Source organism: Salmo trutta, chromosome 3 (assembly GCF_901001165.1).
Source record: "Salmo trutta chromosome 3, fSalTru1.1, whole genome shotgun sequence".
NCBI classification, from domain to species: Eukaryota; Metazoa; Chordata; class Actinopteri; order Salmoniformes; family Salmonidae; genus Salmo; species Salmo trutta.
Genome location: NC_042959.1, coordinates 59,284,104 through 59,302,389, shown reverse-complemented (window position 1 = coordinate 59,302,389; position 18,286 = coordinate 59,284,104).

Below are 18,286 nucleotides of genomic sequence, written 5' to 3'. Positions count from 1 at the left end.
CATGTGTATGTGTGTGTGTGTGTGTGTGTGTGTGTGTGTGTGTGTGTGTGTGTGTGTGTGTGTGTGTGCGTGTGTGTGCGTGCATGTGTATGTGTGTGTGTGCAATTGTATGTGTGTGTGTGTGCATGTGTGTGTGTATGCGTGCATGTGTATGTGTGTGTGCATGCATGTGTATGTGTTTTATGAGATTGAGAGAGATTAACATATCTTTGCGGTTATGTGTCAAAGTGGGGTTTTCCGAAACCTGTGCTTGATACTTTTTTCTTGAGCACACTGAAATGTGCTTCTCTTTTCTCTCTTGATGACTATCTAGTTTCACCTCTGAAGGTAATATAGTGAATCAGCACAGACAGTGATACATCAAACCCCACTGTAGTTCAGGTGGTACCTTTGTTCCTCTGGGATTTTCTGTTGGTTGGATTGTCCATTCAGAAGAAATCCTATAAAAAGGTGTTTGATCAGAATAAACATTTACAGTAACTACAACGTAATTACTCTGCAGACTTCAGTAATACTGGCCTACCTTGAATTAGGTATTTCATTCAAACCTGAGACCATGTGAACCCAAGCTTCAAAAAACCAAACCTACAATACAGTACATAGCGTAGTGGAGGTGATTTGGAAACACGCTCTCATGAAAACGTAGCCCTGTCTGAGACTTGGAACCCCAAATGTGTCCCTTAGACACATGGCCGACTCTCCCAAGTTACAATACGAGACCTTGGAACTATACAGTTCTATCTGCACAAGCATAGCTCTGAGATATTGAGCATCAAAGTTTTCACATCCCAGGTTGTGATCGCAGAACTGTTTTGTAGTGAATTGTTCTTTCATAACCCAGGGTCCTCACCTTAAAGGTACCTGAAGTGTTGAGCATCAAAATCCTAAGACATTTGCAAATTAGTTTTTTGGGGGGGTGCAATCGCAGATAGAAATGTCAATCTAGGTTCAGCCATAAGGCCATATGGCACAGAATGTTAAAGTAATTTAAGTAGAAAAGTATAGACATTCAATAATGAAATAAAGAGAATACCCTTCCTTCTTTCTAATCACATCATCAAATATATTAATTCATGTTCATCACACGTTTGTTAAAGTGGTAGTTCCCTAAAATGACAAATACACTTCAGTGCATTCGGAAAGTATTCAGACTCCTTGACTTTTTCCACATTTTGTTACTTTACAGCCTTATTCTAAAATGGATTAAAAATATATATATAATCCTCATCAATCTACACACAAGACCCCATAATGGCAAAGCAAAAACAGGTTTTTAGAAAGGTTTTCAGATGTATTAAATCTAAAAAACAGATACCTTATTTATATAAGTATTCAGAGCCTTTGCTATGAAACTCGAAATAGAACTCAGGTGCATCCTGTCCATTGATTATCCTTGAGATTTTTCTACAACTTGATTGGAGTCCACCTGTGGTAAATTAAATTGATTGGACAGGATTTGGAAAGGCACACACCTATTTGGCCTGAATGCCAAATGTCACGACTGGAGGAAACATGGCAACATCCCTACCCGGAAGCATGGTAGTGGTAGAATCATGCTGTGGGGATGTTTTTCAGCAGCAGGGACTGGGAAACTAGTCAGGATAGAGGGAAAGATGAGCGGAGCAAAGTACAAAGAGATCCTTGATGAAAAACTGCTCCAGAGAGCTCAGGACCTCAGACTAGGACTAGACTAAGGTTTACCTTCCAACAGGACAACGACCCTAAGCACGCAGCCAAGACAACGCAGGAGTGGCTCTGAATGTCCTTAAATGGCCCAGCCAGAGCCCGGTCTTGAACCTGATCTAACATGTTTGGAGAGACCTGAAAATAGCTGTGCAGCGTAGCTCTCCATTCAACCTGACAGAGCTTGAGAGAACCTGAAGAGAAGAATGGGAGAAACTCCCCAAATACAGGTGTGCGAAGCTTGTAGCATCATACCCAAGAAGACTCAAGGCTGTAGTCGATGCCAAAAGGTGCTGCAACAAAGTACTGAGTAGAAAGTGCAAAAAAATGTATCCACCTGTTTTTGCTTTTTTTCATTATGGGATATTGTGTGTAGATGGATGAAAAATAGTTTTTTGTCCTCATCAATTTGAGAATAAGGCTGTAACGTTACAAAATGTGGAAAAAGTCAAGGGGTCTAAATACTTTCAGAATGCACCTTATATCCTATGGATAACTAGCATCATTGCTAAAGCTTAGCTCTGGATAAGTAAACTGATATATTTTCCTGGTCTCTGACACCCAAAGTCAGTAAAATACTAGCTGTTAATCAATAGAATGTGGTAAGTTTGTAATGTTTGAAATACCCCCTTCCATGTAGGTTCTGTATTGATATAGAACAAGACAGAAAACAGCGATGCCTCTCCTAAGGGACAAAAACATGCTCTAAGGAACCTGTATTTATTTGTTTTTACCATAAAGAGCTTACGTTATGGCAATTCTTCTGAAAAAGTGAAAAAAATTTAATGAATTGAAAAAGAGGACCTGAACCTATGATATGAATAATCATGGACTTGGGACTATAAAGCTCTAACTGCAAAATGTATAGTTTTGAGATAATGAGTATGTTTCAAGTCCCCGATATCAGAACTGCTTTGTGATGTCTTCCTCTTTCATGACTCTAAGTATATCACCTTACATACAATTATTTGTGATTGACAACCCAGCATTGTGTGATTGGATTGCAGATAGAATCTTATAGCACCAAATTCAAAGATGTTGTGCAGATAGATGTTTCATTTTCTTCATCGTTCTGAAGTATCTCACATGTAAAGGACCAACTAAAGAGTAACTCTATTGGCCCGATTCCAAATTAGGAAGTTACATCTTTCTTACACACACCTTTCCTACGCAATTCTCAGTAGTTGGTATTCAGACTTACCTTATGAAGGTGCATAACAGGCTTTGCAGGCATGGTTCCCTTGCGTTCGCTGCATAAATGTAATTCAACCGCTGAAAACCTTTCCTCTTGCTGACCAACAGATTTTCTTGTGGAGTTTTCATTCAATAGAGTTTCAAGTACATTTATCTTAAGCCATCCCTTTAAATACGGTGTACCTTTTAGTTATAATTTTGTCGACAGACTCACTAGAATATATGAAGAGAACAGGTTCAGAATATTAGGCATCAATGAAAGAAAGCCATCTAAATATATACATATTCGTCTCTTTCAGCACCAATTGGTAGATACTTTTCTTACCCTAAATAATACATTTTTTTATTATTTATGAATCATAAAAAAACTGGTTTGGAGAGCCTTTACGCACAAAAGAAAGAAAACTGGTTTGATTCATTCTGAAAATTGCGATATTCAGTTCTTCAACCCATGATAATGTTGGCTGGTTAGTGTACATATACTTATAATATGTATAATAGTAGGCTATACTCTTGTCTATGTCACATGTGCTCCCTCTCCGGCCTCTAGGTCACCAGGCTGCCCGCTATGACGCACACCTGTCACCATCGTTACCATCGTTACGCGCACCTGTGCGTCATCAGACTCACCTGGACTCCATCACCTACCTGATTACCTTCCCTATATATGTCACTCCCTTTGGTTCCTTCCCCAGGTGTTATTGTTTCTGTTCCAGTGTTAGTCTGTATGTTGTTTGTGGTTCTTGGTTTATGTGCATTTATTTATTAAAACACTCACTCCCTGAACTTGCTTCCTGACTCTCAGCGCACATCTTTACAGTCTATTGCCTACACTAACCTTGGAACTGTGTGGTGACACAGTCAAGGATTGCACCATGCATCGGGTTCAAACTCTTAGGCTTGGTCTGTGCTCCACTCCATAACAATTTAATTAGCCTGCATGTCTTTTTAAATATTATCAACTGTTACTAATGATCCTCAGCAACAACCACATGGCCGTGATGGCGTTTACAGAGGAAGCACATGAAGGTAAACAAAACAATGTAATTAAATAGAATGATAATATAGGCTATACAAACTGAAGGGAACTAACAGTAAATTGGCAGTTGAATATGTGTTGTTATTAGGCCTGCTGAAGGTCGATACTGATAGTGGTTAATATTTAACATGATAGAAATAGGAGACAGAGAAAGTCTGGGTAGCCTATAATTAAGACTTTCGAGAGTGCCCACCCCTGCAAGTTAAAAGGCCGTACAATTTAAATTCTGCATAAATGCACAGCATTTCATAAACTTTACTGTGGGAAAAAAGTGACTGGTTTCACATTTGTCTCCAGCGATTATAAGGTAAAATAGATCTAAAACAAGTAGAATTTATATTTAGGCTACAATTCCCTTATCCAAACAGATTACACATTTATCTAGCTCTTATCGATAGCTCTTGTCTATTTGTACAGTGCATGGAGAATGGTGTTATTTCTATCAGAAAAAAGAAAGTAGGCCTAGATGTTTTTCCACTTGGAACCGGTAGGTTCGCTAGATATTATTCTAGGTTTCCTCGCGCATAAAGGAGGTGGAATTATTAGGGAATTAAGTAAAAATCATAATATGCCACACCTTAATTTATTTGAGCTCCACCCAAAACAAACAGCAGGTGAATAGCACAAAATTATCATGCTTAAGGTCAAGGAAAAATGCATAAAAACTTAATTACGTTCCATTTACGCACGCTTAACTCGGGTCGAAATCGGGGCCTTAGTGGATATAGCATTTTTTACCAAAATTTAAAATAAAACTTTATTGTCCCAAGGCCTAGCATATTTATCCACCCAGGCTTCCTAAACCTACAAGTGTGTTTATCTCTCTCTCGCTCCCCATACAGTCTGGTGTTTACAGCTCTGCTGTGTGAAGCACTTCCCTGCGGCTCCATGCTCTCCACACATCACACGATTTGTCATGGATCACAGGCCTGAGCCAGAGCTATAGAACCAGTGCCAGGAACTCAGTGGGAAACCAAGAGAGACAAAGGTTATCCAGGATCAGATAAGGATACAGTTTAGTAGAGATAAGGAAAAGTATAGATGATAGATTCACATTGTCATGCCCATACACCCTTGTCTGAAACCTTGGTGGCTAGGTTCAGAAGAGCATAGCTATAGATTTATAGTGTTGGTAGGGTTGGGATACCTTTACCGCTGCTGCTCAGTTTTTATGATAGTGCCCATATTCAACTGATCTCATGGGCAGTAACAATATTGTAGGCATAATGAGTATCGAGGCCATAAACTGCAAGGGGTAGATGAACGATCTCTGGAAAACAAATCTGAAACACTAATATTTATTCAAGAATTTCTCATTTGGAAGCATGGAAGGAAAGAGAAAACAGAGCTTGTTAAAAAAGTTCAGGGTGCTTTGAAAAAGTGTCTTTTATCCGCTCTTCAGATGATGTTATAGAAAGCCTGATCCGTTTCACATCAGTTGGAGGTGAATTTGGTGAGGTATTAAAGGAGAAATGTCCTGATTTAAGGAGTGTTGATCTGCCTTTATTAGACACTTAGCACCTCATCAGCCGACCTTCAGACGGGGGTAGTTAAAACATGGAGTTTGGAGCTGCTCCAGCCACGGCGGGTGGGTGTTTTTTCTGCTGGTGTTATAGCTACCATCCTGACACAGGACCACAGGCAGCAGCCATCCAGTCATCCTCACCTAGTTGTTTGTAAGGCTGATTCATCCTTGGGGTGGGTCTACTGTACTGTACTGGTCTACTGTACTGGTCTACTGGTATACTGGTGTGGGTCTGCTAGTGTGTGTGTGTGTGTGTGTGTGTTTTACTGTAGCTGTGTAGAAAATGATTTAATGTCCTTGTCGGTCACCCCCCCTCCCCCAGTGGTGAAATACAGTGTATGCTTCCAACAGTCATTTATCACTAATAACTTATATCCAAAAAAGAATGGTTTGTGTAATGAAAGTTGAAAAAACAAAACGTAGCTAAACGAGTTCAACCTGTAATAAAAAACAGACATGCCAAGCAGCATGAGGAGGTGGAGAGACTGTTTCATTCGCTGCCAGGGTTCCCCTGAGGTGGGGGAGCTGGTTGGTGGGGAAACTTTACATTATAAGGAATTAATTAAAGCTTGGATGCAGCAAGCCAGTTAGACACTCCTAATTGTTATGGGGCCCTATCAAAACCAATGACCCCCCCCCATCACCCCAACACTCCACTCCGCATCAGTTTGTAACAGTTGAAACCCCCCCCCCCCCCCCCCCCAAAGTTGAACCCCCCTTCCCTGACATCTCCATATTCACATTCTCTGAATATATGTAGATTTTTACATTCGAAAGCGGGCTGACACTGTCTTCTGGTGTGTAGATGACCCGAGTTCAAACCCAGTCGGTCACATGAGAACATGGAGAGTGGAGGGACATAGATATCTAGATATGACACATTTTTCACCCTGACTGCTACCCAACACTGACCTTCTGTATACCAGCTCCACCTTAATTGAATTAACAATAAAATATGGCTATTAAAACAACCATTGAACCATATTGGCTCATGGAAAGGTTTTGAATAATCTGGTCTTTTTCTCAACACCTTTGTAGCAGAACAACTGATCTGACGCATATGGGTCCATGAAGTCTGTCTGATTTACCGTCCAGCTAACTGACACTAATGGAATGGAATTAATCGGTCCTGTTATTTATTGAGCATTATACATTTTACAGTTGCACGTTTACCCTCTTCTCATTTTCTCATCTCTCTCTGGCAGCCTCTTTTCTCTGTATCTGCATGAGAGTATGTAACGCTTGTTAGCTGCGTCCTCTTCCAAGCTCTACGCTTATTCCAAACTTCAAAGCCCTGGCTTGCCTCATTGGCTGGGGTTAAAAATAAAAACGATGCATTAAAATGTTTGGAAATTATCCTTTTAAATGTCAAAGGAATCAAAGTAAAAAGTGAGAATATTTTTTTTATTAAAGCTTTATTTAACTAGGCAAGTCAAATTGATGCATACAGTATGTGTGAAGTATTAAATGATGATGACTCCTTGCTGTCCCCAGTCCACCTGGCCATGCTGCTGCTCCAGTTTCAACTGTTCTGCCTGCGGCTACGGAACCCTGACCTGTTCACCAGACGTGCTTGTTGCACCCTTGACAACTACTATGATTATTATTATTTGACCATGCTGGTCATTTATGAACATTTTAACATCTTGACCATGTTCTGTTATAATATCCACCCGGCACAGCCAGAAGAGGACTGGCCACCCCTCATAGCCTGGTTCCTCTCTAGGTTTCTTCCTAGGTTTTTGGCCTTTCTAGGGAGTTTTTCCTAGGGAGTTTTTCCTAGCCACCGTGCTTCTTTCACATGCATTGCTTGCTGTTTGGGGTTTTAGGCTGGGTTTCTGTACAGCACTTTGAGATTTCAGCTGATGTACGAAGGGCTATATAAATACATTTGATTTGATTAAATGGACAATTTGGGATTTTGGCAATGAGGCCCATTATCTTCTTTTCCAGAGTCAGATTAACTTGTGGATACCATTTCTATGTCTCTGCGTGCAGTTTGAAGGAAGTTGCTAACTAGCGCTAACGCAATTGCTTACTAGAGTTGCGCAATGACTGTAAGTCTATGGGTAGCAGATACCCTTAGACTTCCAGTCATTGCACTAATGCTAGTTAGCATTGACTCGCGAACATACCTCTAACTTCCTTTATACTGGTCACAGATACATTTTAGTAGGGCTGGGCGGTATACCGTATTTGATGAAATACCGTTATTGGTGCAGGGACCGGTTTGGGTTTTTACTTTACCTTCTATACCGGTATTTGAATGTTTGTTTTGTTAAATGTGATATGCAATGTGTAATGTCAATTTTTATAGTTTACTTCGCTACTTGAGTCATCTCTCTCAGCTCTTTCTCTCTGTGCCACTTTCCACACAGACCTAGCCACACCCCCGTCACTCAAGGAGCGCATTTGATGACACTTGTGTTCAGTCTTCATGGTCAATGCAGCACATGCAACAATGTTGATGACAACAATGCTGTTTTCACTTTGCTTCTTAATATAAATCCACTAGTGTTCTATAATAACACTATTAGTTTGTCTTTTGTTAGCAAGTTACACTAAATCTTGTGAGATGCTAATTGTTAGCTGCTAATGCTAATAGCTAACTAATAAATGTACTAAGTAAGAGCAAACGTAGCTAGCTAATACAGCCTGATAATACCAGTGATGGTGTAGACCTATGTAAATCAGCATGTTGTTTGTGCAACAGTGTCTTCTAAATCAAAGAGGAATATGCAAAGCAGGAATATGTTAGCTACATGAAGTAGATTAAAGAAAACATGCAACGTAGCCAAAGTTTATAGGGTCCCCTAGGAAACACTTATCAACACTTTAGTTCCTACCCTGTCACAATAACTCCTCCCTGGCATTTTAATTCGATGTCATCTCAAACAACACTGTATTCAAAGTGCCCACTATTATATTCTAACTATAGAATTAGAATAGCCATGATTCCAACACTTTTGCTCTAATTCGCAAGTCAAATCGTAATTGCAACATTTGGTTAAAAATAAGTCCTAGATTATTTGCCCATATCGTGCAGCCGTACGTGGTAGTGTGGAAATGATCTCAATTGAGCAGTGGTGTAAAGTACTTAAGTAAAAATACTTTCAAGTACTACTTCAGTAAAAATACTTTCAAGTACTACTTCAGTAAAAATACTTTCAAGTACTACTTAAGTTGTTTTGGTATCTGTACTTTACTATTTTCATTTTTGACAAGTTTTACTTTTACTTCACTACATTTCTAAAGAAAATGCTGTACTTTTACTCCATACATTTTCCCTGACACCTAAAAGTACTCGTTACATTTTGAATGCTTAGCAGGACAGGAAAATGGTCCAATTCACGCACTTGTCAAGCGAATATCCCTGGTCGTCTACTGCCTCTGATCTTGAGGACTCATTAAACACAAATGCTTTGTTTATAAATTATGTCTGAGTGTTGGAGTGCGCCCCTGGCTACCCGTAAATATATATAAAAAAAAAAAGAAAATGGTGCCATCTGGTTTGCTTAATATAAGGAATTTGAAATTATTTATACTTTTACTAGTACATTTGATTAATTACATTTACTTTTGATACTTTGTATTAGTATATTTAAAACCAAATACTTTTAGACTTTTACTCAAGTAGTATTTTACTGGGTAACTTTCACTTTTACTTGATTAATTTTCTATTAACGTATCTTTACTTTTTCCTACTCAAGTAGGACAATTGGGTATTTTTTCCACCACAGCAATTGAGTGCAGGAAATGCAGAAATGATAAAAGTGCTGAAATTTGTATTGGTTGAAGTTGAATTGAACAGTATTAAACAATCAAAATGGAGAAAGACCCATTGAAATCACATAGAATGTATGTGTTGCCACCCTAGGATCACTCACTACTCATAAAGCAAACGTAGAACTTTTATTATTCATACCCTCCATACGTCATACCCTCCATACGTCATACCCTCCATACGTCATACCCTCCATACGTCATACCCTCCAAACGTCATACCCTCCATGCGTCATACCCTCCAAGTTTAAAAAAAATAGTGTGATATAATATTTGGGCCATATCGTCCAGCCCTACATTTTAGCTCATCTTGCTCTGGCTAGCATTAGTTGTTGTTGTTGATGTGCATAACTGAGGGAGAGAGAGACTACCTTTTCATGGTTGTTTGATCAATAGGACTATAAAGTTCCCAAATGTAAGAGGACTCTCGTGGTATTGACATATTTGCAGAAATTGATTCAGGTGTATTTTCTGGCTTTTGGCAAATGCGTTCTAATGATCTAAAGTCGCACCTTTGCGACTGCCTGTAAACACACATTCCAATTCAAAGTCAATGATAGCAATCCTGTGTGGCAAATGCCTTGTTTGCATGACTGTAGCTCTGATTGGCTATAGTGCACTGGTCTGCGTAGACTCCGGTCCTGGATGAGACAGATGTTTTTACTAGGTTTTATTTACTGCAGTGTCTATTAATTGCCCAAACGCACGGCCGCTTTCCTACTCTATATTGCTATAGAATTTTCACAAATGCCTTAGGATACATAATTGCCAAACATTCTAAGAATTTATGAAAATGTGAAAAGGACCATATCTAAGTGCTCACTTGTCAGAACATATTTTAAAAAGTGTCATATTCTTCCTGTGGGTGTATATTAACAGATTAATTAATAAGATTTAATGTTGCTAAAATTCTGTCAGTTTCACTTTAAAACAATACCAAAGCGTTGTCCACCACTGTTTTGGTAAAAAGCTGTAAGGTTTTGTATTTATTTTCTTAGTCAACCTTGTGTTCTGTTCCGTTGTGTTCTTGAATGTAGCCCTGCTTCTTTGTGTTCTTGAACATAGCCCTGTCTTTCATTTTGTTCATTGATTTCACCTGTGTTAGTTAGTCACCTGGTCTCATCAGCTCCTTATTTAGTTCAGTTCATTTTGTTTGTGCCTTTGTGAGGTATTGTTCGTTTTGACTCTACTAAGCCATTTCCTAGCTTGTTTCTGAGAACCAGTTATAGCCTTCAGTCCTAGTTTTGATTCTCCTGCCTGTTTACCTACCTGTGTATGACCATTGCCTGCCTGTGACCGTGATTCTTGTCTTCTGTGAAGACAAAATAAACACCTGCTGCTCTCTATGTGTGAATCTACACCTTTTTCTCCCTGAGTGTTCATTACAAAAGGGTGGGGATGGGGCTAGAGAAATGTAACCACTCTCAACCACTTTGGGTTCTGATGGGTACGTCAGTTGAACTAAGCTCATTATCCTTTTATAAGTTATATTTTTGAAGAATCAATGGGTACATGCAGTACAATTAATTTATAAGTCCAAATATTGATGTAACTGCTGATTGCCACTTTAAATTATCCTTATTGGACTTTATGAGCTGACTCATAGACATGACATCACACACGCACACACACACACACACGCGCGCGCGCCAAGGCCCTGCTATTCTAAAGGTTTTAGACTGGATGAGTTTTTCCCTTTCCCTCTCCAGAGGGAGAGCAGGCACTGTGTCAGCCCCCCCAGGGGGCTCAGACTGTACCCTTTACACAGTCTAGGGCAACAAGGTGGTCTCTATCTGCACGCTGTGGGAACTCACTCATAGTAAAAGAGGTCAATTATCAAGTGAAACTACTGCGGTTAGAATCTGTAGTCTCTTTCCCCAGTCATACAAGGGAGTTAAGTAGTTAAACAACGAGGGGCAATAATGGTGTGTATATATAGAGAGCAGGAGAGAGCGAGTGAGAAAGACAGCGCAAGAGAGAGAAAGAGAGCATGAGAGAGCGAGAGATTGAGAGCCCCCTAAGCAAGCTGGTACTGGGGCTCTGTTCACAAACACAGAGAGCCCCAGGACAGCAACACAATTAGACCCAACCAAATCATGAGAAAACAAAAAGATAATTACTTAACACATTGGAAAGAATTAACCAAAAAAACAGAGCAAACGAGAATGCTATTTGGCCCTAAACAGAGAGTACACAGTGGCAGAATACCTGACCACCGTGACAAACCCAAACTTAAGGAAAGCTTTGACTATGTACAGACTCAGTGAGCATAGCCTTGCTATTGAGAAAGGTCGCCGTAGGAAGACCTGGCTCTCAAGAGAAGACAGGCTATGTGCACACTGCCCACAAAATAAGGTGGAAACTGAGCTGCACTTCCTAATCTTCTGCAAAATGTATGACCATATTGGAGTCACATATTTCCCTCAGATTACTCCGATCCACAAAGAATTTGAAAACAAACCCAATTTTGATAAACTCCCATATCTATTGGATGAAATACCACAGTGTCCCATCACAGCAGCAAGATTTGTGACCTGTTGCCACAATAAAAGGGCAACCAGTGAAGAACAAACACCATTGTAAATACAACCCATATTTATGTTTATTTATTTTCCCTTTTGTACTTTAACTATTGGCACGTTATATGATATTTGTGATGTCTTTATTCTTTTGGAACATTTGTGAGTGTAATGTTTACTGTACATTGTTTTGTTTTGTTTCTTATCGATTTTGCTTAACATATGTTTTCCATGCCAATAAAGCCCTTAAACTGAATTGAGAGTAGAGCAAGAGAGGGATAGAGCGAGTGTGTGAGAGAGAAAGAGAGAGCGAGAGCTGGAATATCTCATACAGTGTACGCACACACACACACACACACCACCCATCATATCAAATCATCCATGTGGAACATTAGAGAAATAACAAGCACATTAAGATGACATCACTCCTTTGGTTTAGGAGAAGAAAAGGCTTCTGTTCTGTGGGTGTTAAAGTAAGGATGGAAAATAAAGAAAACTAGGTAAACTCACATCACACAGTAACACAACACACTGAAGAAACACCATCGATACCACTGCCCTAGAGAAGCCAAGGCGGTTTTGGATCTGGAGCGACAGCACTGTACGTCTAGGTCTCAGAAAGGCAATAACGATGTATTTCGACGATGTATTCAGACGGAGCAATAATACCAGTTTGTCTGTAGCTTACAGAAGTTTTCATTTTTCCATTTCATTCATGTCCCGGTTTGATATTGTCAGTTTGATTGACCAGCCAGTCCATTACTCTGAGGTTCATATCTTTGACGTTGGAATATTAGCAGAGTGAGGGCTCACTGCATCTTACCTCTCACATATTTTACGAGTTGAAGAATGTTGGATGTGTCTTTTTGAGACAGATAATCAGTTACAGTAGATGAATCACCCCCCCTTCTTCAGGTTGAATCCGTCTAAGGTTTGACGTAAAGAAGTTTACCTTGGCTTGGTTCAGCAGGTGTTCCTTCGCATGCTTTCCACCTGGCTACCCCTACCCCAGTCAACTGCCCGGCACCCTCCACAGCAACCCGCCAAAGCCCCCACCATTTCTCCTTCACCCAAATCCAGATAGCTTATGTTCTGAAAGAGCTGCAAAATCTGGACCCATACAAATCAGCTGGGCTAGACAATCTGGACCCTCTCTTTCTAAAATTATCTGCCGAAATTGTTGCAACCCCTGTTACTAGCCTGTTCAACCTCTCTTTCGTATCGTCTGAGATTCCCAAAGATTGGAAAGCTGCCGCGGTCATCCCCCTCTTCAAAGGCGGTGACACTCTAGACCCAAACTGCTACAGACCTATATCTATCCTACCCTGTCTTTCTAAGGTCTTCGAAAGCCAAGTTAACAAACAGATTACCGACCATTTCGAATCCCACCGTACCTTCTCCGCTATGCAATCTGGTTTCAGAGCTGGTCATGGGTGCACCTCAGCCACGCTCAAGGTCCTAAACGACATCATAACCGCCATCGATAAGAGACATTACTGTGCAGCCATATTCATCGACCTGGCCAAGGCTTTCGACTCTGTCAATCACCACATTCTTATTGGCAGACTCGACAGCCTTGGTTTCTCAAATGATTGCGTCGCCTGGTTCACCAACTACTTCTCTGATAGAGTTCAGTGTGTCAAATCGGAAGGCCTGTTGTCCGGACCTCTGGCAGTCTCTATGGGTGTGCCACAGGGTTCAATTCTCGGGCCGACTCTCTTCTCTGTATACATCAATGATGTTGCTCTTGCTGCTGGGGATTCTCTGATCCACCTCTACGCAGACGACACCATTCTGTATACTTCTGGCCCCTCTTTGGACACTGTGTTAACTAACCTCCAGATGAGCTTCAATGCCATACAACTCTCCTTCCGTGGCCTCCAACTGCTCTTAAACACAGGTAAAACTAAATGCATGCTATTCAATCGATCACTGCCCGCACCTGCTCGCCCGTCCAGCATCACTACTCTGGACGGCTCTGACTTAGAATACGTGGACAACTACAAATACCTGGGTATCTGGTTAGACTGTAAACTCTCCTTCCAGACTCACATTAAGCATCTCCAATCCAAAATTAAATCTAGAATCGGCTTCCTATATCGCAACAAAGCATCCTTCACTCATGCTGCCAAACACACCCTCGTAAAACTGACCATCCTACCGATCCTCGACTTCGGTGATGTCATCTATAAAATAGCCTCCAACACTTTACTGAACAAACTGGATGCAGTCTATCACAGTGCCATCCGTTTTGTCACCAAAGCCCCATACACTACCCACCATTGCGACCTGTACGCTCTCGTTGGTTGGTCGCTTCATACTCATCGCCAAACCCACTGGCTACAGGTTATCTACAAGTCTCTGCTAGGTAAAGCCCCGCCTTATCTCAGCTCACTGGTCACCATAGCAGCACCCACTCGTAGCACGCGCTGCAGCAGGTATATCTCACTGGTCACCCACAAAGCCAATTCCTCTTTTGGCCGCCTTTCCTTCCAGTTCTCTGCTGCCAATGACTGGAACGAACTGCAAAAATCTCTGAAGCTGAAGTCTCATATCTCCCTCACTAGCTTTAAGCACCAGCTGTCAGAGCAGCTCACAGATCACTGCACCTGTACATAGCCCATCTGTAAACAGCCCATCTATCTACCTACCTCATCCCCATACTGTATTTATTTATTTATCTTGCTCCTTCGCACCCCAGTATCTCTACTTGCACATTAATCTTCTGCACATCTACCATTCCAGTGTTTAATTGCAATATTGTAATTACTTCGCCACCATGGCCTATTTATTGCCTTAACTTACCTCATTTGCACTCACTGTATATAGACTTTTTGTTTTCTTTTGTTCTACTGTATTATTGACTGTATGTTTTGTTTATTCCATGTGTAACTCTGTTGTTGTATGTGTTGAATTGCTATGCTTTATCTTGGCCAGGTCGCAGTTGCAAATGAGAACTTGTTCTCAACTAGCCTACCTGGATAAATAAAGGTGAAATATATATATCTTTTTTTAAATCAACCGACCGACTGGTTTAAAGAGGTGAGGTTGGCGTCCCAAGGGAGAAGGAGAATGGATCTTCAATGCACTAAGGCACACAGAACGCGTTCACTGACAGGTATTGAGACTTGGGTTGCAAATGGAGGTTATAATACTGTATATTACTGGAAACTTTGTGTATTTACCAGTAAACTACCAGAATGTTGGTATCTTTCAAGAATTTTATGTATTCTATCACATCTAGTGGCCCTTTTGGGTTCTTCAGATTATCACGTAAAATGTATGAAATAATTAAATAAGATGATTTAAAAATATATACTGTATATCGAATGACAAAGCTGTAAAACATTATCCTAAATATAAACCATCAACTTAGTGAATACCATTGGTGTTTAATATGAAGCTTTCACTGTGAAAATAATATGTTTTACACACTTATTTATTTGACTATGCCAATATGTATTTGTTGTCAATGTTTTGGTGTCAAACTGGTGGCAGTTGTGAACACAGTCAAGAGTTTTGTGTTGCAGAGATAATTGAAAATAATGCCATTGTTGATTAGATGCTTTTTCTCATGAATTAGTCTATTTTCTCTTGAACCATACAGTCTATCTACTAGAAACTTATGGACAATATGGTCACAGATATAATAAGTGAATACTATATATGAACACAATGTTTAAACGTTTTTCAAGTATAAATTACCAAAGTTACGATAGATTGCCATAGAGTTACTGCTAATTACCAATAATACTGAAGGTTCCGCTAATTTTGGTAAATTACCGGTAGTTTTGCAACCCTAATTCAGACCATTATTTTTGGAAAAACATTGTATCCACTTCCGTTCCCCCATGGCATGCCAACATTTACACAGCAAGAGAAGTCAGGGAATGAGCACAAAGCCCCGATCTTAATTGCCAACGAGAAGCTACTGACAGGCGAGACAGAGAAGAAAGCTGATTATTAGTGTTTACAGGTCACACCACCAACCAACTAGCAGACCAACCAACAGAACAACCAACCACAACGACTTTAAGATGACCACACACTCATGATCACTAAGGTCCGGTTTCCTGGGCACAGATTAAGCCTAGTCTTGGACTTAAAATAAAAAATGTTGTCCAGGACTAGAGTTAATCTGTGTCAGGGAAACCAGCCCTAAATCGAATATGGCTTTGGTTCACATCTAAAATTATATTTAATATCAGAGGGTAGAGGGTATTATAAGGTATTGCATCTTTAAACGCTGGCCCGGTGGTCAGTGATTTACGAGAATACCATAACGGGACTCAGTAAACCCACATGATGAATCACACAATCACTTCCTCATTAAAGATATGGCTCAGTTTATCTGCTCAGTCAACTATGTAGTTTACTCCTCCCGCCCCTCCTCACATGTCACATTAACATCATCTACACCGCTTTTATTGCTCCAATCAGGTTGGGGCTTTGTCCAAAACGGCACCCTATTCTCTATGGGTCCTATGGGCCCTGGTAAAAAGTAGTGCACTAAATAGGGAATAAGTTACCATTTGGGATGCAAGCCTGGATATTTTATAAGTAGGCTGTTGTTTGTAGTGTGTTAACTCATCCCGTCCCAACAGGGAGGGACATCAATAATGCTCGACATTAAATAGCTCCCAGTTTTATAGTTTAATAGAAATTTCCATCACAGTGATAAATCTAACATTTTGGAATCCATTCATATCAATGCCTTCATGCATATTTTTGCATTGACGATATTACAGATTGATGATATTTCAGGGAAGAATCTGGACTGGATGGATTCATAATTTATCTGTACGCTCACTACTAGTCTGAGCCATGAAAGCTGCTAACATTAACAACAACATCAACATGCATCTCTATTATGTAATAAAGGATTTTTTAATCATCTACGACCATGTAGAAGTAACCGATAGACAATAGGGACTATAGCCTTGCAACACGCTCTGTTTTTCCCCCACCATAGCAGGAACCATAATGTTTTAATATGCCCTGTTTTCCCCCACCATAGCTGGAACCATTTAAAAACCACATCTTTTTAATATGCTCTGTTTTGTCCCACCATAGCTGGACTGTGGCATTGTTGTTCAGACTGGAATGAATCATAGGTCAGAGGTTAGGTCGCTATGTTCTCCTGCTGTAACGTAGTGTTCATTATGTTTTATACAGCTCATCCATTCCTTCCCTACATGCTGCAGATTTACAGTGTTGTTTGTTCTGTTTGACCTCGGTACGAACTAGCTAGCCCATGCAAAGCAAGGCAGAAAACCCACCATGTACACTCACAACCACAGGATATATTACTACGATTAACCGTGTTTTTACTAAAGACCTACAGTATATGGACAAAGCCAAGCGGACGTTGACTAGAACGTTCAAGGGAGTCAATCATTCATTCTTTAGTTTTTTTTCTATCTGTAAACTTTTTTGTAGCTTCTTCTAACTTGTTTCAGATTCTGTAGTGTTGTAGCTAGTTAGCAAGCATGCATCCCAAATGGCCCCCTATTCCTTATATAGTGCACTGCTTTTTTCCTTATATAGTGCACTGATCAAAACTTGTGCATTATAAAGGGAATAGGGTGCTATTTGGGAAGCAGCTCTAGTGGTTGTCTGTGGGTCGTTGTGAGGAGGGCTCCAGCCTGCTGGCTCCTAGTAGCACCTGGATGGACTAGCCACCCCACCTCCCTGGTCTGCTAACAAGGCCTGACAGCCCTGCTTCATCCTCCTCCAGCTGGGGAACAGGCTCTTAGATATGCCTTACAATTATGATGAGTTGGCAGGTTATTAGTGCTTTTTCTATTCTTGCCCTGACAATGAGCTATGATCTTTGAATGGTGTTGTGGTTGAATGCCAAGTGTCTGGCTTACAGTGCATCAGCTCAAGCCTGAAGTGGTTACCTACCTAGCTAGAATTTGACCAATATGGTAGAGGATGCAATGCATGTGAAAATGTGACAAGTACCATCGACACCCACTATCAGGTATCAAGGTAAGACCCAGATTCAGACATGTCGAATTGACAATGGTTTAATATTCCAACAGGGGCAGGCAATAGACAGGTCAAGGCAGGCAAGGGTCAGTAAACCAGAGGTGTGGCAATGGTACCGGACGGCAGGCAGGCTCAGGGTCAGGGGCAGACTGAGTGGTCAGGCAGGCGGGCTCAGAGTCTAGACAGGCAAGGGTCAAAACCAGGAGGGTGAGAAAAGAGATACAGGGAAAGTAGGAGCTGAGAACAAAAACGCTGGTTGACCTGACAAACAAGACGAACTGGCAACGGACAAACAGACAACACAGGTATAAATACACAGGGGATAATGGGGAAGATGGGCGACACCTGGAGGGGGGTGGAGACAATCACAAGGACAGGTGAAACAGATCTGGGTGTGACACCCACGTCAACGCAAGATTGATGTTGGACTTACAGAGATGTGACTGAAATCCAAAATAATAGCCTGTCATACTTCAGTACCACAGGAGGCTTCTGAGAGGAGGACGGCTCACAACAATGGCTGGAACGCAATCAATGGAATGGCATCAA